The following is a 26,370-nucleotide window of genomic DNA, read 5'->3' on the forward strand; positions in this document are numbered from 1 at the left end:
GATTTTTAAGTCTTCGAGCTTGGAGGTAGGGTTCCTAACATCTCTCACTGATCTTAGATGCTTTATTATTCTAATTTTCACCAAATTAGAATCCTACTGATAGCCTACCACAGTGGGTACTCAGAATCTTAAGAGTTTGCTTCAAAATAGTCTCAACATATGTTCCTGTATTCTACTCAATTTTAGTTTGAACTAATGTAGACCCAAATATGTTGGATTCTTTGTATTTTTGTAATCTTATCTCTGCTTGCCAGTCTCCATATAAAAAAGCTTAGCTTGCATTTCTAATCCCATATGAAACCCTGATTTTATCCTCCTTCCAATCTGCCTCACTTATTCCTGTGTCCTGTGGCAAGAGCTTAGACCCTGATCGTGATAAATGTCAAGATCTCTTTAGGGAATTCATTTTTTGTGGGTCACAGAAGATGTGTGATGTGTATCAGCAAACACCTGAATAAATTTGTGATCCTTTAACACAGTGGTATATGGTAGCGTGTATAATTTGTGATCCTTTAATACCAGTGGTATATGGTAGCGTGTATAAATGGCACAGGGAAGTCAATCTTGGCTTCAGAATTGATGAAAGTATTCCATGAAGAAAAACACATACTAACTCTGTTCTTCACTGTATGGGTAGCAGAGGAGAATCTCTATGGCACAGATATTCAAGCTGTGAAAGAAAAAAATATCTAGTTTAGTCATTTGCCTTGCTTGGCAAGAAATTGAAGCTCAAGGTAGCATGTATGAAAGGGAGGAGACTCAGTTCCCTTATTAATGATTTCTTCATGTGGGAGGGCTGTTCATTAGCACTGAATTCCTGTTCCCTTTTCACACTCTCACTACTTTCTCTCCTGGGTGAGTTCAACATCATCTGGGCGTGATCTTTTCAAACCCTTCTTCTCTTCTCACTCTCAGAGTCTGACTCTCCACCAGAAGCATTATTTTCTGCTCTGTTTGTGTAGAATTTTTATAGTGTCTTTAGTTGTGAAAGCCAAAAGTCTCATTGAGTACATTTTTAAATGGCTTTATGGAATGTTGTAATTTTTGGCTAGCTGCTTTCTCATTTCTGATTTCACCTTTTCTTTCATCTTTAGCATTATTTACTCACATAAATTTGGGTCTTGGGGTCTCCCTGTCTTCCCTTCAATGTTCCCTAAAAAGTTATATTGTAGTGTTTATGAATATAGTCTTTGCATTTATGAATAGTGAGAAATTGAGTCAGTTACTTAATTTTGTTGTTGCATTTGCACATCTGTAAAATGAACCTAATAAATGCAAAAGTGCTACAGTGCAACTTATTGATCATCATTCTATCTCAAAGAGTTCATGGTATCCTTCATAGCCTCTAGAATACTGGCAAATGGATAATCTCAGCATCTTTCCAAAATTTTTATATCTTATGCCAAGGATATAGATATGTTATTTATACTGTCTTAGGGAATTAAACCAAATGAATAATCATATTTTTGCAGTAGAGCATGTTTTCTGCAAAATGTTCTAATGGTATGACCAAAGGAGAAAATTAACCTTCTTAGAAAATACCCTGTTAATATTAAAAAAAAAAAATTCAGGAATGCTTTTAGTATTAATGGTTATAAAAATTATAATTTAAAATGTAATTGCTTTGTTCATTTCTATGAGAAATTTGTGTAGGTCACATTGGTAATTTTTTTTCAAATTTTCCAATTATTTTGTCACATACATCTGAAGAAATATTAGTCTAAGACAGTAAGTCAGTTGCATTTACTAGCATACTAAACTCTAGGAAATTATGTGAATTCATAAAACTAGAAAGAAGAAACAAAGCTTTGACATGATCATCATATGTCTTTGTGTAGCACACATTCATTCACCATTCTGTGTAGAAATAGTAATGGTTAAGAACTGATTTTTCTTAAGGAATATATCTTTCTGGGACCAACAGGAAATTAAAAGATAAACCTTTGATTAATGTTGATGTGAGAGAATTCCACGAGCATATGGAAAACAGGTATTTTACATAAAAAGGACAGAATTATTTGTTGTTTGTTTTTAATTATACTCCTTTTGGTCCTTTTTGTTAACTAAAGTTATGAGTTTCTTATTTTGAACACAGTTGAGTAAATTTCATTGTGCGTTTATAATACAATTAAATGACAGTTTTGACAGGAATATTTATCTCGTAGGGATAATTTTTAGAAATAATACTTCTTTATATATAAAAGATGAATTTTCAGCTCTTAGTTTAAATACTTGCTAATTGTGTTGGTATGACAATGTTAGTGGTTTAAAACACAATTTCAAGATTAAATTCTTTCTAGCATTTGCTTTCCGAAAATAAAATTCTCAATATCTACCCAAAATAATTAGAGCCATCTAATAATGAGGTCAAGCCATGTGCTGTAATCGATCAGCAGCCTGGCAGTAATGGAGTCTGCAAGAAATACATCAAACTAATGAGCAGCTAAGAGACATGAGAATAACTCTTGGTGCTTCAGATCTAGACTTTCAATGGCTTCTGAAATACTTCAAAGACTAGGAGGATTAATTTTTTGAATAAGTCCTTGAAATAAATGTCTTGAGTGTTTTTTTCTTTGCAGTTGAAAATCAAATCAAAGCATTTTTAATTGAAATATTTATTGTAAAAACAAATCATTGTGAATACATGGAAACGATTGCTGTTGTCCTCCTTTCTGTCAGAGCCTTGCTAGATGAGTATACTGTGAGTGGAATAGAGGCTTGAAAATTTCCCTACCCTGTCGTCTTGGCACAGTTTATATATAAATAAGATGAACAGTACACAGCACTTATAATTTGTAATTTTCAAACACATAGTAATTTTTCAAATTTCTGTGTACAAGCACTTGTGTAATATGCATCAGATCCCATAAATCTCGTTGCTAAAATTTACTCTTATTTTCCGCTTTTCCCTTTAGGAATAATGTTCTATTTGGGGATTGAATTGGTATCTATCAAACTATTGATAGTTTGTACCAGAGAAACCCTTGGCTTAATAATGGGAATTTTTGTCGTAACATGTATTTCACATATATGATAAGTATAGAAGTATAAAAAATTATTATAACTAACAACTTTTTAGGAATTACTGTATTACAAGAAGTATTTTATGTGCATTGAACTTGAACAACCCAGGCAGCTTCTACTAGTGTCTGCATTTTTCATTGAGAAAAATGAGATACAGTATATAAAGGAACTTGCAAAAACGCATTCAGTCAGCAGATAGTGAAAGACTGGTTTGTTCCTAAGTAGCCTAGGTCCACCTGACACTTCATGTAACTATGCTGTGCTGCCTCTTACTAGAAGTTCCTTAGCGGAAAGTTTTTTAGAGTTATCATTTGAGAAACCCAGAAGAAAGTATCTCTTGCCACTCTGTTTTATTCAGTGCAGATTATGCTCAGAGACTGAAATTGTCTTCATCAATAATTTATTTAACACAGGTTGACTGTGAGAATTATAATTTATAGTGGTAATATTTCACAAGCCAGTAGTATGCAGGATGGTATCTGGTCATAAGTCTTCCGAGAGCTAGTGTACTCCAAACCAGGGATGGGTTAATTACACTGTTGTTCCAGGCAAGGGGAGATAAAAGGAATCAAGTTCAGTGTCTTCAGAAAGCTATTTAGATCAACGAAGGGTAGCCCTGCCCAGACCCAACACTTGAGTTAATCTTCACGAATTCTTGGTATTTAAAGTTTATATGTCCATTACATCTTTGCTGCTCTTCCATGTGTTTTTATCAGTAAGTTCCCAGGTAGGTCCCCAGCGGTGCCCTTCATTGTCCAACAGCTGAGCTACAAAGTGCTTATGGACAACAGTAGATGTTGATGACAGCGTCCTGGCACAGCTTTCTTGAGGTAAAGAAATTCATCCTTAGATTGAAACAACTTCACTCAAGTCATAAACAGGTAGATTTGAAATCATTGCAAACCAGTTCACAACATATTCTTAGAACCTACTTCTGCTATTTCCATTTAAAAAATCATGGGGTATAGATCTGCATTATTTCACAGAACTTTTTTGCAGTGATTCAAATCTGCCCTCTCAAATTGGTGGGTATTGAACACTTAAAATGTAATTAGTATGGGGCGCCTGGGTGGCTCAGTGGGTTAAAGCCTCTGCTTTCGGCTCAGTTCGTGATCCCAGGGTCCTGGGATCGAGCCCCACATGGGGCTCTCTGCTCAGCGGGGAGCCTGCTTCCCCCTCTCTCCCTGCCTGCCTCTCTGCCTACTTGTGATCTCTGTCTGTCAAATAAATAATAAACAAAATCTTTAAAAAAATTTTAAAAATGTAATTAGTACATAAGAAATTAAACTTAAGCTAATTTTTAAAATTTAATTTTAATACAAACTTAACAGCCACATTTTGCCAGTGGCTACTGATTTGGAGAGTAGTAGTTTATAAACTTTATGGTTATCCATGAGGTGACTTATAGCATACAGATTAATCCAAGAAGCTACTCATAACATAAACCATGTCTGAGCTAATTTGCCTTAAAATTCATGCTCCTAATCCTATTGACAGATTCGGGGCTTGTTTCAGAGGTCCCTTCCTGTTTGCCGCTCTGGTCTTTCCTTAATTCCCTTCTCTCCAGTCCTGAGGATGATGACACTAATATATTGAAGAAGGTGACATTCAGGGATAGGAGCTGTGGACTAAAGACAGAGATGGGTCAAGGAAAGGGGCACTTTAGATGAACTCTCCCAAAGTGAGGATTAGGGAATGTAAGTGCCGGATTCTTCTAGCAGTGTAATTGTGCAGATGGATCTTTTCTTCCATCTTTTCACTGATGCTTTTTCATCCACTTTCCTTTTCAGTGCTTGTGGATAGTGCTTCAGAATAGGTTTTCTATAGAACAGACTCAGTCTAATTAACTCGAGCCTATTTTCCTTTAACTGGAGTTAACACATCTTTTTGAAATGTCTTCATGCAGTTGCTATTAGGGAAAAGGAAAGTAATTGAAAAAAGTGCTTCCTTTTATACCACTTTTTTTTTTTTTTTAATTTTCCAGATAAAAAGAACCAACTTTGGTCATATATCCTAATTATTACTTTTGGGATATATACAACCTGAAGAAATTTTCTCTTTATATTTCATGGGAAAACCAGCTTTGAGATTTAGCAGAGGTTAAGGCAGAGGGCATTTGAGGATGATTGGAAAAATACATATAACACACTTGGAAATGATGCCAGTGATAACAGCAGTGGATAAGAAGGAAGAAAAGAGGTAAGATAAGTACTGTCTTGACCTTAACAACCTGCTTTCTCATGGTTTAATGTCAGAAGTAGGCATTTGTTTGGCGGAGAAGGCCATAGACATTATGAGGAAAGAAGCAACCAGGATTATGATACAATGAATTAGAGGCGTTTCAGTGATCATCTGCCATCTTGACATGGTTCTAATGTGGGTTTTTAAATTTTAGTATACTTGGAGGTTCCTCAAGAAGTTAAAAATATGACTACCCTACAACCCAGCAATTGCACTACTGGGTATTTACCCCAAAGATACAGATGTCGTGAAAAGAAGGGGCACATGCACCTCGGTGTTCATAGCAGGGGTGTCCACAGTAGCCAAGCTGTGGTAGGAGCTGAGAGGTTCATTGACAGATGAATGGATAAAGAAGTGTAGTTCATATATATGATGGAATATTACTCAGCCATCAGAAAGGATAAACTGGAACTGGAACTGGAGAGTATTTTGCTAAGTGAAATAAGTCAACCAGTGAAAGACAATTACATGGTTTCACTCATATGTGGAATATAAGGAATAGTGCAGAGGATCATAAGGAAAGGGAGGGAATACTGAATGAGAAGAAATCAGAGAGGAAGACAAACCACAAGAGACTTTTGATTCCAGGGAAACAAACTGAGGGTTGCGGAAAGGGAGGTGGGTGGGGGGATGGGGTAACTGGATGATGGGCCTCAAGGAGGGCGCATAATGTGATGAGCACTGGGTGTTATATACAACTGATGAATCATTGAACTCTGCCTTTGAAACTAATACTACATTATATGTTAATTAATTGCATTTATTTATTTTTTTTATTTTTTTATTTTTATTTTTTTAAAGATTTTATTTATTTATTTGACAGAGAGAGATCACAGGTAGGCAGAGAGGCAGGCAGAGAGAGAGGAGGAAACAGGCTCCCTGCTGAGCAGAGAGCCCGATGCGGGACTCGATCCCAGGACTCTGAGACCATGACCTGAGCCGAAGGCAGCGGCTTAACCCACTGAGCCACCCAGGCGCCCAATTAATTGCATTTAAATTAAAAATGTAGTATAGTTAACATACAGTGTTATATTAGTTTCAGGTATGCAATCTGGTGATTCAGCACTTCCACACATCACCCCGTGCTCCTCATGACAAGGGCACTCCTTAATCCCCATCAGTTGTTTCGCCCATCCTCTCCCCAGCCGGCCCTCTGGTAACCATCAGTTTGTTCTCTATGATAAAGAGTCTATTTCTTGGTTTTTCTATTTCTCTCTTTTTTCCTTTGATCATTTGTTTTTTCCTTAAATTCCACATATGAGTGAAATCACATGGTATTTATCTTTCTGTGACTGACTTATTTCACTTAGCATAATACCCTCTAGTTCCATTCCTAACTCAGAGATCTTTAAACATATTGTAAATACCAAAATACGTATAGAGAGGTAGGTAGAATATTAAAACTTTGATAGAACAATAGACAACATGATCAAATCTGTCAAGGATCCAGAATTAGAAATGTGGAAATCTACCCAGTTTAAAAGAAAAAAGAACAAGGATTGGCCTGGAAGTCTGTGTTTGTGATATTTCTCTTTCTCTACATGCCTTCAACTGCTTAAACTTAGAAATTTATTTTGATGTCATTACTATACCAGATGCAGCACTCTCACAGGAGAAAGTATTCAGTAGGTTCTTGTTCATAAAGATCCTCCTACTAATAAGACTTGGATGCTATAGGTGAAAATTGACAGAATTGGGCTTGAATTTATATATTTTGTCTGAATACAAGGACATTTTCAGCTGGTTAAGTTGCACTGCTTTTGTGTAAACAAAGCACCTTTGAAAGTGCAAAGTGTTCTGCATACTGTTCCAGTGCTGTCTGAGGAGAGATTTAATATGCTCTGTTCTCATTTATGTTGCTTTCCTAAATTTAGTTTCAGAACCTTCTGAAACTTAAGAAATACAGAATTAAAGAAATGAGAATTAAAAGCAGGAATTTAATGTACAGTAATATAAAAATTGTATATCAGGAAAAGCACCAGAATTTTGGGAGCCTAAAATTCCTCATTTCTGTATTTTTAATGTTCTCCTTTTTTTCTTGGTTTGTCAGGCTTTTTTATCTCAGTATGATTTTCTATTTTAGAAGTAAAAATCATATACTGAACAAAATCTCTGTGCGAGTTATTGAAATTATCAATTTTAATATTGCTACTAATCAGTATTAGTTGTTTCAGTTGTTTCAGTTGTTGAAACAATTGAATTGTTTAATGATCAAGGTTTACACACTTGTGCAGATTATGCATTTGCTGGCTTTTTATTGTATTTTTAAAATGGAATGGAAACATATTCTTGGAAGCTTGGTATGTGTAACTTTCTTAGCATTCCTGTACTCTAGCCCTATTCAAAGGAATAATGAAGTGGAATAATGACTTAATCAATTGGGAAAACAAATCTACTTTACATAAGAATAGAATAGGATAAGTGGCCCAGTATAGCGGAATATCGTTAAGAGTGGGTTGTTGGCTATATTGAAAACTTTAACTTGTTGGAAATGACCTCAATAGGGAAAAGGTCTGATTATTGATAAAGGGAAAATGCAATTAAAAAAAATAAACCTAAGAGGGAAAAATCTTGAACTCTCTTAAAAATAAATACATAATGAACCAAATTTCATATAACTTGTTAGAACTCATGAACTGTTATTTATTTTTGTTATTGGATATTTATGTGATGGTGGTTTATCGTATCCTTTCAGTATGATTTGCATCTCCAGCTATTTGATTTCAGTCTTAGTGTATCTTAAAATATGTTCACGTTTTTGTCAACCTCTCTTGCATGCTAATTCTGTAATTTTCTTATTTCTGGACTTGTTTATATTAATGCATTTTTTTCTTGGTTATGGATCTTTTTGTCATTTTTAAATTGCTTTATTGCTTGCCTAATAATTTTTTACTCTTCACCAAATATTGACACTTTGTATTGCTGATTGGCAAATTTCACTTAATTCCTGTAAATATGGTTGAAAATTTCTCTGGGATGCCAGTAAGTTATTTGGACTTAGATCTTTTTGAGTCTTGCTTTTAAAATCTTTAGGGTATTTCAGAGCAACTTCAAATCTAGGGAAAATTTGTTCCCACCATTGAGACAAAACCCTTCTGAGGAAACTGTTAGTAAGACTTTATGTGCTGGCTAGTCAGAGCACAAGTGATTCTTGGCCATATTTATCTCAGAGGTTTTCTCCTAACTTGTTTTTAGATGTTCTTTCCTGGTCATGTAGTTCTACCATAATCGTGCCCAAGTTAGTATTCAATAAAATACGAAAGGGACCTTTTGAATATCTTTTGTGCCTTTTCAGTCTCTCTCTCTCTCTCATTGTAGCTCTCCCCTCTAAAGTGTTTGCTGTGCAAATTCTAGCTGCTTGGGCCACCCCAACCCTGAAATCTGCCCCTTCTACTCAGCGAGGCTCTTCACTGAAGCCTGGTTACTTTTTGCAGGCAGGAAACTGGTAGGGTCATAAAATAACCTTCCTTAATTTTATTTAGCAATAGCTAACTCACAGTGCTCTATATCCCCTTTTCTGAAAACTATTGTTTCATCTTTTTTTTTTTTTTTAGCTTTTTTTGGCAAAGATTTAATATAGTACCTATTCCTGCATCATATCCAAATGTGAAAGTCTTAGATTAATAACTTTACAAGTTTAATCTAAGTAATGGCTCAATATAGGCAAACTGACCTCTGCAGATACCAATTACACATCTATTTTTTGTGACAAAAAAATGAAAGCAATGTGAAGGTTAATTTTTAGAGTGTAAGATATCAAATTACAGAACTTCACATATCATAAGCCCTTATGTATTTGTGTATTCCTTGTACATATCCAAATATAGAAAGTTTCACTATATTTAGATAATATCTTTAATGTCTCTTCTAACCGACAATCCTCATGTTTATGATTGTATTCTTGTCTCCTGGTATAGCTCTTGCACAATGATATGCAAAAAGTAAATAAATAAATACATTATAAATAGTAAAGGCAAAAAACACACCATAACAAAGTCAAAAAATGACAAATGGTGAAAATATATCTCCAGTATACCTCACACAGGTCAATGTATCTAATTTATAAGGAGTTTCTTAAAATTTAGAATATATAGACCAAAAAGATATAGTAAATGAATAAAATATGAACATATAGTCACAGAAAAATAAATACCAAAGGTCCTTTAAAATGTAAGACTTAATTTTACGTATAGCAGGAGAAAGTAAAAAATGAAAGTATGATTTCTCATTTGTCAGGGTGGCAAAATATCTTGTTAGACAATATATTTAAATGCGTCACTGATGAAAATGCAAAATGCCATAACTCCTATGGAGAGGAACTTGGTGACATTTAGGAAAATTACATATGCAACTATATTTTAGTACAGCAATCCCCCTTCTAAACATTTATTTAAAGATACATTTGTAAAATGGCTTATGAACAGAGTTGTTTGCTCCGGTGTTACCCGTAATAGCAATGTTGGAAACAATCAAAATGTCCATCCATAAAGGCCTGGGTGAAAATAAATGAGAAAAAAATTATACAGTCACAAAATTGAGTAATAGGGTATTATAAAACCATATGTGCAAGACCTTTATGCTACCATATAGAGTGAAAAAAAGCAAGACACATAAAGGATATGTTATGTTGTATTTTTTTTTTTAAGATTTTGTTTATTTATTTGACACAGAGAAAGAGTTCACAAGTAGGCAGATAGTCAAGCAGAGAGAGAGGGGAAAGCAGGCTCCCTGCTGAGCAGAGAGACCGATGTGGGGCTCGATCCTAGGACCCTGAGACCATAACCTGAGCCGAAGGCAGGGGCTTAACCCCCTGTGCCACCCAGGCGCCCTGTTACGTTATATTTTTAAAAAGAAAGTAGAAAAAGTGAGCACACACACACACACACACACACACACCATGGTTATTTTCACAAAAACACTAATGAATATCAAGTAGAAAGTACTAAAAATAGTTATTATTTATGGGGGGGCAGAGTGGAAGGAACAGAGGTGAAAAGAATTCCTGTGAATATATGTATAATATATTTTTTATATTTGAATCATACAAATATTTTATATAATCAAAAAGCAAAAATCATAAAGGAAAATATTTTAACTATAATGAATTGGAACAAATATAGCTAATTGTATATAATTTTGGTGATACAACCTCACAGAGGAAAAGAATCAGTCTAATTATTTATACATTCTAAAAACATATCCAAACAATAAATCATAGAACACTACATCAGAAACTAATGATGTACTATATGGTGATATAACATAATAAAATAAAAAAATAAAAGCATATCTAAGGACAAAAATAAATGCCAAATCTTAAACTTCATTCTTTTATGTTACTGTTACCTTGTACATACTTGATGTATAATTGTGGGTAGTATACGTTAAAGAAAATAGATGTTAATTTTGTATAGGAAATGCCTTTTCAGCGTAAAGGATAAAATGGTATAAATCTTATATTTGAATTGACTAAACAATGCAAGTTGTTTTTATGTTTTTATTTTGAGTGCATGCTCTAACAGTGTCCACTGAAAAGGCAATAGGAACCAGTAGCAATAAATATTTCTCATAGCCAGATTTTGTTCATTAAATACCTTTCAACAATAGAAATAATGAGGATCCTCAGAGGAAAAACCCCTTTTAGGTGCTGGGCAGGAAATGCATGGATAAGTTTAGGAAATATTGAATATAAAGAATAAAAGCTGCAAAAGGATTATGGAGTCCATTCAAAAGGCTCCCGAGCCAGTGGAAATCATTTGTGATTTGAAAAGAATGGTTACTAACATATATTGAAAACATCAAGTATATAAAAATCCCAGAGTTGACAGGTAGATAGAAATAGAAATATATAATCAGAGAGAAATAAAGCAGTGCTTATTAGAGAACGCTGGAATAGTGAGTCCATTAATTATGATGAAAATTGATAGTCATATGTGAAAAATTAAGAATTCTTTTCTCTGTACTTCCTATATGGACTAAATTTCAGGGTTATTAAAACCCCACTAGATGGGAGGGAGTTTTAAAATACAGCATAATTTCAAACAATAAATGCGGAATGATTAAAAGAATTAGAAATCACGATTTTGCCGTTCCTAATAAGATAACTGATTTAGGCTGTGTTGTGATTTATAAGTACTTATTGTTGCAAATGACGAACCACTAAGGTCAAGAACCTTATGCACATTTACAAACAAGTCGCTAGCAGTAATTTACAATGAGATAATCTCATTACACAGGAGTAAAGAAAGGAAGCAGGAAGAGTTAATTGTACTCCATCCCAGATGGCTTTAATATTTTTGAATCTAAAATTAAATTCCTTTTGCTTGTGAAAAGTTCTTTGCTCAGCTAGGAGGCTGCTATGAAACATTAAACACTGTCAATTCTTACTGTGATACTGCATTAATACTGCATAACATCAATATTTTATATTAAGAATGTTAATTATCCCTGAGATTCTGGAATGCCTAACTGTGCTAAAGTACTAGTACACTAATTTTATTTTTAATTCATTTTTTCTTTTCTATTGGCTGTTGTCCCTGGATCTGATTCTTCTTCCTGCAGTGAGAAATGAGTTAAATCAGCTCTCACTGTCAACCGGAACAGCCTTGGAGCTGAGTTAATTCATCACCTACTGACAAAAGGTTAAAAATATTGAATATCAATATCCAGAATGTTTTCCAACTCACAGCAATTGTTTGGCAGGGCTGATGTCTGAGCCCTGGGGATAGAGTGCAAGGTTTTGGCATTTTCTGTGTCCACGAAGATACTTTCCTACTGTGTTGTATATTTGAGTACAGTGTAAGTTTTCACTGTGACTTTTCTTTTAACATAGTTGACTTAAACATACAAATTTTGAAGCCAAAACTAATACAGGAATATATACATCTACTTTCACAATAAAGCCAAACTTTCACAACTGACTTGGAGAATTATCAGCTGGATTTATAATGTATAGGCTCTTGCTTATTCACGCTTATCTGATTGCACATTCAGACTCTAGTCACCTGCATAAACTGAACAATGGTATCATTATTTTTTAAATTAATTTAACTCATTTAACATGTGCAAAGAACTCTATTAGGTTCTAACTAATGCATAGAATTCTGAACTCGGGATAAATATAGAGAAACAGTGTACAGACACAGCTACACAGACACACATATACTACACAAATACGTTAGAGAGAAAATATATAAAAAATATGCTAACTTAGAAAATATGGTAATTTATTTTTGAGCAGTGGCTTCATTGGAAGTGACTTCATTGAGATTTGAAAATTTAGATAAAGTAATAAACTGGGTTTAAAAATAGGTAAAACTGTGGTTAGTGGAGATGTTGGCCATCTTGTGCATTTACTGCATCCTTATCCAGCAAATACAGTGTGAAAAAATGTGTATGAGAAAATGGATAAAAATAATATAGTTCAATTTGGCTTTTTAAAATATAGTCAGGGGCGCCTGGGTGGCTCAGTGGGTTAAGCCGCTGCCTTCGGCTCAGGTCATGATCTCAGGGTCCTGGGATCGAGTCCCTCATCGGGCTCTCTGCTCAGCAGGGAGCCTGCTTCCCTCTCTCTCTCTCTCTCTGCCTGCCTCTCCATCTACTTGTGATTTCTCTCTGTCAAATGAATAAATAAAAAATCTTTAAAAAAAAATAAAAAATAAATAAAATATAGTCAGCATGAATGGGGAGGCAACAAGTTCCTTGATCACAAAACTGTTGATGATAACAACAGCAACAATGGTCATTAATTTTGCAGAAAGTGAGAAACATAGTTACTTGGGGACGGTTTAAACCAGGGACCCAGTTCCAGGGACCCTTAAGAATAGGAATCTTCCACTCAGTGATGTCTAGACTGTATATAAGGTGATTTTATAAGTAAGTAGTGATTATAGTATTCTGGTGAGGAATAATGAGATTCAGATCTAGGGTTGTGTCATGGTAAATTGACAACAGAAAACAGATGTAATACTGCCATGGAGACAAAATCCATCTGATGGATCTTGGGCTGTAGAACAAATGGAATGAGATACAATTCTGAAGTTTCAGGCTTAATGACTGCTACCCTATAAATGATGCGGTGGTGGTACCTGAAATGTGTGAGACGGAAAAATATATGAGAATATATGGATATTTACCTGTGAGCATTTTTAAAGACATAAATATATATGTGTGTGTGTGTGTGTGTGTGTGTGTGTGTATACACACACACACACAGAGAAAGAGAGAACACAAGTGGGAGGAGGGGCAGAGAGGGAGAGAGAATCTTAGGCAGACTCCACTCAGAGCCTGATGTGGGGCTCCATCTCACAAGCCAAGACAATGACTGGAGGCAAAACCAAGTTGAATGGCCAACTGATTGAGCCACTCAGATGTGTTTATATAGATGTGAGCGCTCGCACTCACACACAACTGGAGTTATCAACATAGAAGAACCAATAAAAGGATTACGGATTATATGTACTTGTTGAAAATTGATCATCTTAATCAAAATAGAAGTGAATTATAATATATATTATATGTTCTTTTCCTCGAGAGTTTGTAAAAATTTGGATAGAAAATATTTTACTTACTTACATTATTTTCTCTGGTATACAAACATCAACCATATTTGCTTTATTACATGGTTGGAAAAGCTCCTGTTGATTCTGTGTCTGGAAGATTTCTAATACCAGAGGGTTTTATAACAGGAGAACTTCTAGTGAGCTCCAGTTATCAGTTCCTTAAGACAAAACAAAACTGAGTTTGGTATTTTGAATTTATCTAGTATCCTGCAAATTGTCTTTGGCATTTTAGAGGATACAAAATGATATATCTGTATGGCTTTAAAGCTGTTTAGGGCTTTAATCTGTGTAAAGCCAAAGTAAACACAGGTATACAAGTGAGGTCAAAGATTGAGGTTCTTTCAAAAATTTTGCTGTTGCAATATGCTTTGTGGTATCATGCTTCCTTGTACACACGTCAGTGTTTCTGTCATATTCTGTGAGTATAATTCATAGGTCATGCATTATCAACTTTATTTAAAATGCTAAATGGCTCCTAAAGTTGTCAGATGGGGATATGACAAATAACTGCTACTTACTGTTCCCTGTTTTTCCCACCTACTCTTCTATTGCTGTTCAGAGAATGCACAGCAGTAGTGACTCCTAGACGTCTGTGTAGGATATCAGATTTAGTTTCAAAAACACAGCTGTTCAACAGTGCAAAAAATTAAAATGCCGTACTTCTGTTTGTTCATTTATTTCTTTTTCTCGGATCTGTGAGTTTATCTCAGCGGTCTCTGACAATTCTTCTAATGAAGAAAGAGAAATTGTGACAAATGAAGAAAAGTAATGTAGAAAATGAAACCTCTGCTAGCAGTGTTACACCGTGGCAAAACAAATGTCAGAGCTGTCAATATTTGAGAATTCGATAATATTCTGCCCACCAGGGTAAGGGAATGAAGAAAAAGTTGCTTCTGAGAATGACACTACAAACACAACATCTAATTGATCATAACAGAGACACAAAAGGATCTCGTTCAGACTTCTAAGCTAGTGACCTTTGATAGTATTTTTAGTAAATGTATATATAATACATCTAAAGAAATAACTTACCAGTAATTACCATTATTATTACCGCTGAAGCATAGGAGGTCTAGATTCTTTTGTGTTGTATAGAAGCCCTGTTAAGGAAAGAAAAGTCTTCGAACTTTGTTGTCCAAAACAGTAGCAACTAACCACACATGGCAATAACAGTTAATTAAAATTAAATTTTAAAAAATTCAGTTATATTGGTCACGTTCCAATACCTCAGCAGCCAAAAGCAACTAGTGGTTATAGTACTGGACAGTATGGAGAACATTTTTCTTGTTACAGAGAATTCTCTTGGATAATGCTTATTTAGAATATAGATTTCAAGTATTTAGTTATCATTATAGAAATGGTGTACTAATTTGTAGCTCACTAACTTGCTGTATTCTAATCACATTTCTAGAATTATTCTCACTGTGGGGTAAAAAAGATATCCTAGTATGCTGCCATTTCGTTCTTCAGCCTCTTGACTGCTCTTGCTTTAAACTGTCACTAAACTGTTCTCTCACATGGTTATTTACCTCCCCCTTAAGTTTTGTCTGTTACGATAAAGTCAGCTGTCCAGATGCACTCAATTATGCTAAGCCTTATTAAAATATTTTGTGTTGAAAATAAATAGATTGAATATCTGATTTGGTGTTGCAAGTAACTTTACAGAGAAATATGTTGATCATCCCAATATGTGTCTTTCCCCTCAGGCGTCAACTCTGTTATGTCTTGCATGTTAATACATTGCCTCCCTGGCTTTACTCATCAGCCTCATGCTTTGTTACTGCTCAGTGCCCCCGAGTTACTGAGCCAACTTTTGCCATATGTAGTAAGCATTCAGGAGGGATTTTTTGGTTACAGCAGGTGATTGGGTGCTGGGTTATATATCAGTAGGCAGTTATAAAACATCAACCAGACATACAATATGCAGAAACACAGATCCAGGACTCCTGAGAGAGGCTCGGATCTTACCTCCAACCTTTTTTGTTTTCACAAATAACCAACCACATTTTCAAAACTAGGAATACTAACAGAATTAGTTATTTGAATTCTTGAACTACAGAGACCTCAGTGCAGCACAATGGTAAAAACAAAAATCCCCATAAACTTTAGTGTCCGAGAAACAATTATACTCTTCCATTTATTCCTGGATGTCTCATAACAACTTCCCAAACCTCTCTGTACTTCTGCTTCATTATTTGTACAGTGAAAATTACAGTGTTCTACCTTATAGAACTGGCCTCAGAATTATTTGAAGTAATATTATTAAAGTACTTCCAGGGGCGCCTGGGTGGCTCAGTCGTTAAGCATCTGCCTTCAGCCCAGGTCATGATCCCAGCATCCTGGGATCGAGCTCCACATTGGGCTCCATGCTTGGTGGGAAGCCTGCTTCTCCCTCTCTAACTTCCCCTGCTTGTGTTCCCTCTCTTGCTGTGTCACTCTCTGTCAAATAAATAAATGAAATCTTTAAAAATAAATAAATAAAGTACTTCCAGTATTACCAGGATCACAGTAAACATTCAATAAATAATGGTAGTTATTATTAGAGTATATTAAAACATTCATCATAAGCCATCATTATGAAAATGTACTTTATTTTAGAAGACCAAACAGGTGAATTTTGAAGTTCAGCAAAAACAAAACAAAACAAAACAAAAAACAAAAAACAACAACAAAAAAAAACTTTGAATAAATTAACAATAAAATAATATGAGAAATTCACTACAGTTCTGGATTGATAATCAGAAAAAAATAACGCTCAATGCCTGTCTGGTTATGAAGTAGATGGAATACTTGAATGATAAAGATATTTTTTAAATCCCTAGTAAATGCAACAGCATTTATTTCGTATCATGATGGAGTCATATGAATTAAAAAGAAACAACATTGTAAGATTTTTTTTCCCGGAAGATGGGTGAAGATGGGTGAAGACTTCATTCATTAATTCTTGTAGCCATTCATTCATTTATTCATTTATTTTAGACTATATATCTTTTAAAAGGTACAGAAGTAGCCAAAAGCTCAAATGGAATGGTTGAAATATTCATGAAAGAGTCTTTAAGTTGTTCCATTTTAATTTGGTAATTTTGTTGGCTCACTTCTGGAATTGCCTCATTTATCCGTAAGACCCTAGCCAATTTAATGGAGCTGTGGCTGTTTAGTCATTACAACTCAGTTACTTGCATTTGCTGCTTTCTTCATAAGGAACACATGTCACCCAAGTTACTCACCTGGTTCGCTCATATTCACCCTTCAAACATCGATTAAGCATATTCCCCTCAGGACCCAAACTTGACCACCTCCTTTTCCTCAATTTAGGTAAAGTTTCTCTCCTTTGCTTTCCCTATGCGCATTCCTTCACAACATTACTTTGGATTAGTTCAGTTTTGTTAGATTTAAAGCTTCCCTTGTGTACTTTATTATTAATTATTGTGGTATGGTCACCTCATTGAGGTCAGCAGTTATATCTCGAGAATTACCCCCTCTGACTTACACCTGGTAGGCAAATAAATATTTCTGAAAGACATTAGTAAGATAGGAAAGAACTAGAATCTCTAAGGCAAAATGACAGTATTTCTAAATCAAGTGACTATGAAGTACCAAAAGTATTAGATAATATGAATTTTTTATTACTTTATTTTACATAATTGACATGCTTTCTTGTACTTTATTCCCTAAAGTTTCATTGGTTTAAATTGAGAAAATTTTTCTAGATATTGTTGAGCTTGATAACTATCATATTTTATTATTAAAATGTCTATTGTTGAAATGTCTATGCTGCCCAGAGCAATCTATACTTTCAGTGCCATCCTGATCAAAATACCAGTGGCATTTTTCAAAGTGCTGGAACAAACAATCCTAAAATTTTTATGGAACCAGGAAAGACCCAAAATTGGTAAGGAATGTTGAAAAAGCAAAGCAAAGCTGAGGCATCACATTGCCTAACTTCAAGCTTTTTTTTTTTTTTTTTTCTAATTACAAAGCTGTGATCACCAAGACAACATGGTACTGGCACAAAAACAGACATGGAAACCAATAGAATAGAGTAGAGAGCCCAGATATGGACCCTCAACTCTATGGTCAAATAATCTTTGACAAAGCAGGAAAAAATATACAGTGGAAAGAAGACAGTCTCTTCAATAAATGGTGCTGGGAAAATTGGACAGCTATGTATAGAACAATAAAACTCGACCATTCTCTTATATCATACACAAAGATAAATTCAAAGTGGATGAAAGACCTCACATGAGACAAGAATCCATCAGAATCCTAGAGGAGAACATAGGCAGTAATCTCTTTGATATCAGCCACAGCAACTTTTTTCAAGATATGTCTCCAAAGGCAAAGGAAACAAAAGTGAAAATAAACTTTGGGGACTTCATCCAGATCAAAAGCTTCTGCATAGCAAAGGAAAGAGTCAACAAAACAAAGTGGCAACCTGTGGAATGGGAGAAGATACTCGCAAATGACACTACAGACAAAGGGTTGAGATCCAAGGTCTAAGAAGAACTCCTCAAACTCAACCCATTTTGTGAAAAAATGCACATAAGACATGAGCAGACACTTCTCCAAAGGAGGATACAAATGGCTAACAGACACATGAAAAAATGTTCATCATCATTAGGAATCAGGGAGGTTCAAATCAAAACCACATTGAGATACCATCTTACACCAGTTAGAGTGACAAAGATTAACAAGGCAGGAAATAACTAATGTTGGAGAGACTGTGGAGAAAGGGGATCCCTCTTACCTGTTGGTGGGACTGCAAGTTGTGCAGCAATTTGGAAAACAGTGTGGAGATTCCTCAAAAAATTAAAAATAGAGCTTCCCTATGACCCTGCAATTGCATTATTGAGTATTTACCCCAAAGATACAGATGTAGTAAAAAGAAGGGCCATATGTATGGCAACATTCATAGCAACAATGTCCACAATAGCCAAACTGTGGAAGGAGGGGAGATGCCCTTCAGCAGATGAATTTATAAAGAAGATGTGGTCCATATATACAATGGAATATTATTCAGCCATCAGAAGGGATGAATACCCAACTTTTACATCAACATGGATGGGACTGGAGGAGATTATGCTGAGTGAAATAAGTCAAGCAGTGAAAGTCAATTACATGGTTTCACTTACTTGTGGAGCATAAGGAATAACATGGAGTAAATTAGGAGAAGGGAAGGAAAAGTAAAGGGGTGAGGAATCAGAGGGGGAGACGAACCATGAGAGACTGTGGACTCTGAGAAACAAACTGAGGATTTTAGAGGGGTGGAGGTTGGGGGATGAGTGAGCATGGTTGTGGGTATTAAGGAGGGCATGTATTGCATGGAGCAATGGGTATTGTACATGAGCAGTGAATCTTGGAACACTACATCAAAAACTAATGATGTACTGTATGGTGACTAACATAACACAGTAAGAAAAAAAAATCCACCTATGAACCACAATATCCTACTTTTGTGGATGATAAGAGATTGGACTGGAATGCAGATGACAGAAATAAATGTAATATTAAACTGTAAAAGTCTGTGGATTAGGTGTTCCTGACTGAGTACAAATGGAAAACTGGATAGAGATTTATATATGATACATTAGAAGTCTATAAGATTGAACCCAAACAGACTGGCACTTGATGCTCTTTGTTAATATTTGTAAGCTTAATGGAATAAAAATGACCACTTTAATAACAAATGGTGTTTGATTAATAAAGAGAACCACAAATGTGTCAGTCATAGTTAAGGTTATGGCTAAGACTAGGATACATATAACAACGATGGAGGTATGGGTTGTCACAGAAAAAGTAAAGGCATTTGCTAAGGAGCAGATGCCCCCCCGCCAAAAAAAATTAAATTGAGAAAATTTCTCTAGGTACTGTTGAGCTTGATAACTATCATATTTTATTCTCAGTTTTGACCACATGAATTTTAACTTTTGCTTTTGTTAAACCACTGTGCAGTGATGTGCCTGCTTCTAATTAGGAAAAAGATGCTTTTTATATAAATTATAAATTTGTCCATTAGGAGATATTTTCCAAATCCTTATAACATTTCAACATCCAACAAACTTTTAAGAAGCCACATTAATCATAAATGAGGAGTTAAAACATTTACGACTCTTGAAGAAAATACTGTCCACTTCTCCATAAGACCAAAGCTGGATGACAGATGGCAGTCAAAAGGCAAGAGAAGCCACTGTATCCTGTCATATGATACTTGGTATGACAGAAAGCACTTTATAGTTCTCTATTGCTGGGACTAAATGGACTAATAAAACAGGCTAGAGATCATCATTTAGTTGTTGTTTGTTTTTAGTAAAACCCTGTGTGTGAGTTGAAAAAAAACTTTATTGAATAAATTACATGCAAAAATCTATAGATATTTGGTGTACACAACTTATGCATTTGTAGATAAATATACATCTCTTAAATCATCACCACAATCAATTCTGTAAATATATCCATCACCTCCAAAAGTTTCTCCCCACATCCATCCATCCATTTATCTATCTATCATAAAAACACTTAACAGAAGTTCTACGCTCTTAGAAAATTTTAAACTATACATTACAGTGTTGTTAATTATAGTCTCTATGTGGTGCAGTAGATCTCTAGAACTTATTTTGCGTAACTGAAACTTTATGCCCTTTCACCAACAGCTCTCTGTTTCCCCCTCCCTCCAGCCCTTGGTGACCACTATTCTGCTCTCTACTCCTTTAAGTTTGACTGTTTTAGGTTTCCAGTGTAAGTGAGATAATGCACTTGTTCTTCTGTGTCTGACTTAAATAATGTCCTCCAGGTTCACCCATATGATCACAAATGTCAGGATTTCCTTCTTCTTCTTCTTTTTTTCTTTCTTTAAAGATTTTATTTATTTAAGGGGTGCCTAGGTGGCTCAGTTGGTTAAGTGTCTGCCTTCAGCTCAGGTTGTGACCCCTGGGATCTTTAAAAAAAAAAAAAAGTTTGTATTTATTTAAGGGGGCAGGGAGAGAGAGAGAGAAAGAGAGCAGGAGGAGTGGCAGAGGGAGGGACAAACAGACTCCCCACTGAGGAGGGAACCTGATATGGGACTCGATCCCAGGACCCTGAGATCATGACATTAGCTGAAGGCAGATTCTTATCCTACTGAGGGACCCAGGTGCCCCAGGATTTCCTTCTTTTTACAGTATGAATAATATTGCATTGTATGTAAATTATGCAGCCACTGTGGAAAACAGTATGGAGGTTCCTCAAAGAATTAAAAGTAGAACTACCATATGAATCAGCAATCTGACTTGTGGGCATATATTCAGAGTACTGAAATTAAGATCTCTAAGCGGTATCTGCACTCCCATGTTCAGTTAAAAATTATTCACAGTTATCATTTGGTTTAGCTGGCAAACTTTCTAAAGTGACATTAGAATAAAATTTTAAGCAAGGATGTAAAGCAAATTATCAGCCGTTATAGGAAAAAAATTTTTTTTCTATCTTTAAAACATTTTTCTAGGAAAAAAAAAACTTGTTCTTTGATACATTTTCTAAGAAAAAAAAAACCTATTTTCTATCCTCTTTAGTACATTTCTAAGGAATATCATTTATTCTCTTTGTGTTAATTATAAAGCAAACCTAGAAAAGAAGTAGAAATCCTGAATGACTTTTAAAGATTCAAATTCACTCCTCTGACCCAATTTTTATTACTACAGTATCCCTTCCAATGTCATAGTTATTCTCATTCCTTGATTTGTTATTTTATAATATGACAAAATAGCAATGGGACTACAGTGAGTGACTACAGGAGGAATCATAGACAAAGAGTCTCTTGCAAAATGTGCAGTACTTGAAAAGAAAGTTCTGTGTGTGTGTGTATGTCCATGTGACTGATCAGTTCTCGGGCTGTAGTATGGCAGATTTGACACAGACTTAATCATTTTTTAATATCCCCCCCCCCGTATATGACAGAATTATTTTTAGTAATAATATGTAGGGAAATAATATGTGTAACCAGAGAAAATGTAGGTAGAGAAAGTTTTCTTGTACTGATCTCTATGTATATATGCTGAAGGCAGTAAAAACTAAAAATAAATAGGTAAAATTTAGTAGTACTTTAAAAATAAGAAAAAATGAAAATGTTTATAGTAATACATGTTAATTGTCCCAGTGTATTTTTTTAAAAATAAAAGGACAAATCTTAGGCCTATAATGGTAATAAATAATAAGATTTTTGTTTTTGAGTATTAACTTCTCCAAATATACCAATGATTGATATTTTGAATTGATCTTAACATTCAAGTGACTGTCCAGATTTGTCAGTCTATATTCATTCAGGATTGATTGGAGAGTTATTTTTGTTCATTTTAAACACAAAACCTTTTGGAAATTAAAATTAATAAAAGCAAAGCAACAGGTAACAAATAGGAACAGTCAGTAATGAAAGAATAAATTTCTCAAAGCTTCATAAAAATGTCATTTCACAATACATTTCAAAAATGGAAAAGTTTTTTTTCCTTTGATATCATTTTGAGTGGCTTTCATATATATTCATGTTTGTATTAGTTTTCTGTAACAACCACAAACTCAGTGACTTTGAATAACACAAATTTATTATATTACAGATCTAGAGATTATAGCCCCAAATGGATCACACTGGGCTAAAATCAAAGTTCTGGCAAGGCTGTTCTGTCTGGAGACTATGAGAGAATCAGTTCTTAGCTTCTAAAGGGTCCCTACATTCTTCTAGTAGTGGTCCCCTTCCTTTACCTTCAGAGTCAGTAATGCTACTTCCTTCTGATAAATCACTTCTTCCTTTGATCTCAGCAAGGAAATGTTCTTTTTCTTTGAAGGATACATGTGATTCCACCCACTCAAATAATCTAGGCTAATCTTCCATCTTAACTTGTCTTAAGGTCTTTAACTTAATCATATCAATGAAGTCCTTTTGTCATGTAAAATAACCTTTTCACAGATTTCAAAATAGGGTGTGGACATCTGTAGGAACCATTACTCTGCTCACCAAAACGTCTTAAAAAGTAATAATAAGTGGCTACATTGAATGGAAGTACTGAAGTAATTTAAGCTCTGTTTCTTGGTCTTTGAGTTTGTGTGCAATAATTATTTATTTCAAAGCTACTGTTTAAATGCAGTAATATGGGGGCACCTTGGTGGCTCAGTCGCTTAAGTGTCTGCCTTTGGCTCAGATCATGATCTTGGGGCCCTGGGATCGAGCCCCACGTTGGGCTCCCTGCTCAGTAGAGAGTCAGCTTCTCCCTCTCTCCACTTATGCTTTCTCTGTCTCTCTCAAGTAAATAAACCTAAAAATAAATAAATAGATAAATAAATGCAATAATATATTAGGAGGTATGTTAAATATGTATGGTAAATAAGCAATTAGCAATGTAACACACTAATTAGCTACATAGTAACAGCCATTTCACTTATATACATTTAAATGTCATGTTATACACCTTTAATATGTAAGATTCTTATTAAAAATGAAGGAAAAGAATAAATGTTATAATATGTATACATAGAAAATAGGCTATCTTAGACTTGAAGTAGATTTAAATGATTCTAAAGGGGCACAAACTTACCCTCAAAAAAATTGCATATAATTGAATCCGCCTCTTTGGAGGGTGATATTATAAACCAAAGTTCTAAAAAATGTGCAGAATGCCATGATATTTAAAGATAAATAATAATGTGTATTAATTTGAATTTTATATACCATATTATAAAAACAAGTGTAGCAATAGCAGTTTTTCAGAATTTAAACCAATATATTATTTAAATAAATACTTTACCACTAACATGGCTTAGTATTGCTGGAGGATGATGGTAATTAAAAACAGACTAACTTTTGGTCAGTTGTATTATTGCTTTTAAATTCTCAAAACACAATCCTATTTAATGACTGCGCTCTTATTGGAAGACTCACCTGACCATTTGAGTGCTCCATTGTGTAATTTTCAGATGATGTTTGAATAAAAGTCATAGAAAAATGCACAGATGAGAAAGAAAGAAGCTTTATGAGCAATACCAAAGCATATCCTGGCCAAAAGATAGAACAGATTTCTACAGATCTAGGCAAACTCAAGCAAGATTTTACTCTACTTATAAGACATACACTGCATAGTTCTGTACAAGTCCCTCTACAAAGAAGTGGCAATATTAAGGAAGGCCAAAAACTCTTGTAAACTCTATGGGGAGCAAGTACATGGTTTAGCCAGAGGACTTAAAGGTAAGTACAATTTTGAAGTACAGGTTTTAATTTTGATTTTTTTTTTTATTCCTCTTTGAGGGGTGCTGTTCTTGCTGGGTTTTATTCCTTGTTTCTGCGTTTAGTCGTTTGCCCATGCTAGATTTGTGAAATAGGTTTCTCCTGCAGCATCGGGAAGCTGATGTTTCTTTCCTTAGTTTTTTGTTTGTGTTTTGTTGATAATATTTTTAAGCCTGTCCTCTTAGGGTTTATTCCTGTATTTTTATAGCTTTGTGGTCAGCCAGTGATTGGACAGTGTTGTTCTCAAACACTTGGAACTAGTAAGTCGTGCATTATCTCATGAGTCTTGGATTGCTAGGAAGGTGCATTCAGGGTTTTCATGGCTGCCCTACCGTGCACTTTTCATGGAACTCTTTCGGCCTCCTTGGTGAGCAGAAGCAGCCCTAGAGTTGGCCAGGAGTGTTGGGTTAATTTGAGGCCTCTCTGTTCTCCCCTATGCAGGTGTACAACTTCAGCCAGGTATGTATTTGTGCTACCCAAGACAGAAACCTCAAGTGGACATGGTGACCTTCCCCACTCACCCACCTCTCAGATGGTCACTTCCAGGGGTAATACGGCTGTGTCATCCAGTGTTGGAAAGTGAATGAGCTTTCCTAGACCCTGGCAGAGGAAACTAATCCTCAAGGATGGACTGCCCCCCCCACCTCCCTGCACTCCAGTGTAGGTCCTTTCAATGGTTAATGCCTACTAATGGGGCATGGAGGGCGGGAGGGATTGATGAGAGCAAACATACAGGAAAAAGACTACAGATTCCCTATGTTCTTACCCAAGTTCGGCATTTTTCAATGCTTTTTGAATTTTTAAAAGTACTTCTGTGATTATTACATGCCTGTGAGCCATTTCCAGAACACTAGAATGTTTTTGTCAGTTTTATACAGCTTTTTAATTGCTTTTTGCAGAAAAGATTTTATGATTGGCTGACTTGATTATAGTCACTATAACCTTCTTCCTGAAATATATTAAATACACTTTTGCCTGGGTCTTAGTAAGTACTCTTCCCTCTGCCTGGATGCTCACCTCATACAGACACTTGGCGTACTCCTTCAACTGATTCAGGTTTCATCTTCAGTTTCATTCCTACTTGGGAAGGGATCCCACCTATACAATTAGTTTCTGTTCTGTATCGCCTTCCTCGTATTTTGCTTTATCCCATCACCATTTCTTAAACTGCATACTTATGTATGTATGCATGTATGTATCACCCAACATGATAGCCAACTTTGTTTCATTCATTGCTAAATTTTCAAAGCATATAAATAATATCTGGGACAGAAGAGGTGGTCAGTAGGTATTGAATGAATGGATGAGTTAATGATTGAGTGAACAGAGTAAAAAAGTAAATGATAAAGCACAATTTGCCAGAGGAGTTTTTCTTTTTTGGGGGAATTAGTACTGAAGAATACTAAAAGGGAAAAATTGTGGTCTATAAGACTGAGTCACTATTGTGTTTTTCCATTCCTAGGAGTGTTTCAGGACTCTAGAACTAGTCCCTGAAGAATCTTTTCTCTTTTTTTTCTATGACTTAAAATGGATTGAGGGGATTTCTACAAGGAATTTCTATTTCTTAAATGTGGCTAAGGGTCCCAAAGTCAGAGTCACTTCATTGGACTAGCATTAAAAAAAAGAAAATCATTTTTTATACTCAAAGAACTATACAGTACACAGTTGCTCTGCTAGTTTAAAAGTACTACAGGATATATATATACATATATATATATATATATATATATATATATATATATATATATATAATGTAACTGTAAGACAAAGTTGTTACCTGCTTCAGCTACTGAAAACCAAGTGATGGTGTTACATACTAATAATTGTCTGAGGTGTTATTGAATAGGGAAAAATCAAGGAAACAAGAGTAGTGGCCAGGCAGGAAACAGAAGGCCAAACAATTGAAAAATTGAATGAAACAAATAGTGCAGATGCTGTATCAAATATATCAGATATTAGGGATTGGAAGCAAAGAGGAGGCAAAACTAGTAAGGGTGTTCTAAGTCTTTAAAAAAATTGGTGCAGATGAAATGTGTCTTCTCTCTCCTTATGTGTTTACCATGGCTTGAAGTAAATTCTTGCCAGTACAATAAATTGAATATTGAGTAACAAAATGATGGGTAGTTAGTCAGTGAACAATTCAGGGGGCACAAGAGTAGGGATTGTAAGGGCCTATTTACCCAGAGCGGCTCCATCTCGGTTGAACAGCCATTTTGTTGTTTATGCAGTAAAACTTAAACTGACCCTGCCGCCCCCCGGCTCCCAGAGGACTTACTTAAAAGCAAGTCTGGGAAACTAGTA

At 35.1% G+C, this 26,370-nt stretch overlaps 1 long non-coding RNA gene across 1 annotated transcript in view; it reads right to left on the reverse strand.

Annotated features, from left to right (window-relative positions):
- Window positions 1-482: 482 nt before the first annotated feature.
- The window catches only part of LOC131814054 (uncharacterized), a 73,606-nt gene continuing 47,718 nt past the window's right edge, over window positions 483-26,370 (reverse strand). Inside the window, exons 2-3 of the long non-coding RNA XR_009347108.1 lie at window positions 14,859-14,926; window positions 483-670 (exon numbers count right to left, since the gene is read on the reverse strand). This is a non-coding gene — a long non-coding RNA (uncharacterized LOC131814054). The remainder of the gene's footprint in view (window positions 671-14,858; window positions 14,927-26,370) is intronic.

The sequence above is a fragment of the Mustela lutreola genome, chromosome 13 (genome assembly GCF_030435805.1).
Source record: "Mustela lutreola isolate mMusLut2 chromosome 13, mMusLut2.pri, whole genome shotgun sequence".
NCBI classification, from domain to species: Eukaryota; Metazoa; Chordata; class Mammalia; order Carnivora; family Mustelidae; genus Mustela; species Mustela lutreola.